General features: G+C 42.7%; 1 protein-coding gene and 2 non-coding genes across 3 annotated transcripts in view; 1 reads left to right on the top strand and 2 right to left on the bottom strand.

Annotated features, from left to right (window-relative positions):
* Positions 1-2,500, top strand: part of LOC119222625 (kelch domain-containing protein 8B-like) — a 293,155-nt gene that overhangs the window by 161,509 nt on the left and 129,146 nt on the right. The gene's annotated exons all lie outside the window — the stretch shown is intronic.
* On the bottom strand, positions 846-918 carry trnar-ccu (transfer RNA arginine (anticodon CCU)). The gene has a single exon. It is a non-coding gene; the product is annotated as a tRNA-Arg (tRNA).
* On the bottom strand, positions 1,896-1,968 carry trnar-ccu (transfer RNA arginine (anticodon CCU)). The gene has a single exon. It is a non-coding gene; the product is annotated as a tRNA-Arg (tRNA).

Raw genomic sequence — 2,500 nt, 5'->3', positions numbered from 1 at the left:
TTTTTGTATTCTTTGAAATTACTGGAGCAATGCAATAATGTTAGGCAGTAGAAAAAGCGCCAAATTTTTAGGAATCCTTGTATGGAGAAGTGACTTTATAGCAACATCTGTAGACTAATATACAATGAGTTGTCCAACGACTCTTGTGTGCTTCTGATGTGCAAATTTGCCCTTTTAACACGTCATTGTTGCAACACTGTGGGTACATTCTCAAGACGGTGTATTATGACTGTATTTCCACTTATACTGCAATGGCAGTTATGGAAAAACCAACCGTCTGTTAGCAGAGGATGGTTTCAATCCACCGACCTCTGGGTTATGGGCCCAGCACGCTCCCGCTGCGCCACTGTGCTATGGATCATAGGTCGTGACTCAAAGTTACGATTCTTGATTTCAACTAGTTTTAAACTAAAAATGTTTTAACGCAAAGCACAAATGTCGAACAGCCGCACATTGATTTAAGAACCTGTGTATGATTTCACCAACCATGTTAGAATGCAGTGAGTGAGTGGTAAAAAGTCAGTTAGCAGAGGATGGTTTCGATCCACCGACCTCTGGGTTATGGGCCCAGCACGCTCCCGCTGCGCCACTCTGCTATGGATCATAGGTCGTGACTCAAAGTTACGATTCTTGATTTCAACTAGTTTTAAACTAAAAATGTTTTAACGCAAAGCACAAATGTCGAACAGCCGCACATTGATTTAAGAACCTGTGGATGATTTCACCAACCATGTTAGAATGCAGTGAGTGAGTGGTAAAAAGTCAGTTAGCAGAGGATGGTTTCGATCCATCGACCTCTGGGTTATGGGCCCAGCACGCTTCCGCTGCGCCACTCTGCTGTAAATCACCCCAGATGGGACTCGAACCCACAATCCCTGGCTTAGGAGGCCAGTGCCTTGTCCATTAGGCCACTGGGGCTTTTATGTAAATACAAAAAAGTTCCAATGTCGTTCCCCGAACAACACAAAATGTCATTTTTGACTTACTTACAATAAGTAATATTTTGCTTGGCTAATGTGCATTTGATCACTACACAATGGACGTGAACATTTTTGTATTCTTTGAAAATACTGGAGCAATGCAATAATGTTAGGCAGTAGAAAAAGCGCCAAAATGTTTAGGAATCCTTGTATGGAGAAGTGACTTTATAGCAACATCTGTAGACTAATATACAATGAGTTGTCCAACGACTCTTGTGTGCTTCTGATGTGCAAATTTGCCCTTTTAACACGTCATTGTTGCAACACTGTGGGTACATTCTCAAGACGGTGTATTATGACTGTATTTCCACTTATACTGCAATGGCAGTTATGGAAAAACCAACCCTCTGTTAGCAGAGGATGGTTTCGATCCACCGACCTCTGGGTTATGGGCCCAGCACGCTCCCGCTGCGCCACTCTGCTATGGAACATAGGTTGTGACTCAAAGTTACGATTCTTGATTTCAACTAGTTTTAAACTAAAAATGTTTTAACGCAAAGCACAAATGTCGAACAGCCGCACATTGATTTAAGAACCTGTGGATGATTTCACCAACCATGTTAGAATGCAGTGAGTGAGTGGTAAAAAGTCAGTTAGCAGAGGATGGTTTCGATCCATCGACCTCTGGGTTATGGGCCCAGCACGCTTCCGCTGCGCCACTCTGCTATGGATCATAGGTTGTGACTCAAAGTTACGATTCTTGATTTCAACTAGTTTTAAACTAAAAACGTTTTAACGCAAAGCACCAATGTCGAACAGCCGCACATTGATTTAAGAACCTGTGGATGATTTTACCAACCATGTTAGAATGCAGTGAGTGAGTGGTAAAAAGTCAGTTAGCAGAGGATGGTTTCGATCCATCGACCTCTGGGTTATGGGCCCAGCACGCTTCCGCTGCGCCACTCTGCTGTAAATCACCCCAGATGGGACTCGAACCCACAATCCCTGGCTTAGGAGGCCAGTGCCTTGTCCATTAGGCCACTGGGGCTTTTATGTAAATACAAAAAAGGTCCAATGTCGTTCCCCGAACAACACAAAATGTCATTTTTGACTTACTTACAATAAGTAATATTTTGCTTGGCTAATGTGCATTTGATCACTACACAATGGACGTGAACATTTTTGTATTCTTTGAAAATACTGGAGCAATGCAATAATGTTAGGCAGTAGAAAAAGCGCCAAAATGTTTAGGAATCCTTGTATGGAGAAGTGACTTTATAGCAACATCTGTAGACTAATATACAATGAGTTGTCCAACGACTCTTGTGTGCTTCTGATGTGCAAATTTGCCCTTTTAACACGTCATTGTTGCAACACTGTGGGTACATTCTCAAGACGGTGTATTATGACTGTATTTCCACTTATACTGGAATGGCAGTTATGGAAAAACCAACCGTCTGTTAGCAGAGGATGGTTTCGATCCACCGACCTCTGGGTTATGGGCCCAGCACGCTCCCGCTGCGCCACTCTGCTATGGATCATAGGTTGTGACTCAAAGTTACGATTCTTGATTTCAACTA

This window comes from Pungitius pungitius, chromosome 1, assembly GCF_949316345.1.
Source record: "Pungitius pungitius chromosome 1, fPunPun2.1, whole genome shotgun sequence".
In the NCBI taxonomy this organism is placed as follows: Eukaryota; Metazoa; Chordata; class Actinopteri; order Perciformes; family Gasterosteidae; genus Pungitius; species Pungitius pungitius.
Note: the sequence above shows the minus strand (reverse complement) of the source record. Positions and strands in the feature narration are given on the sequence as shown.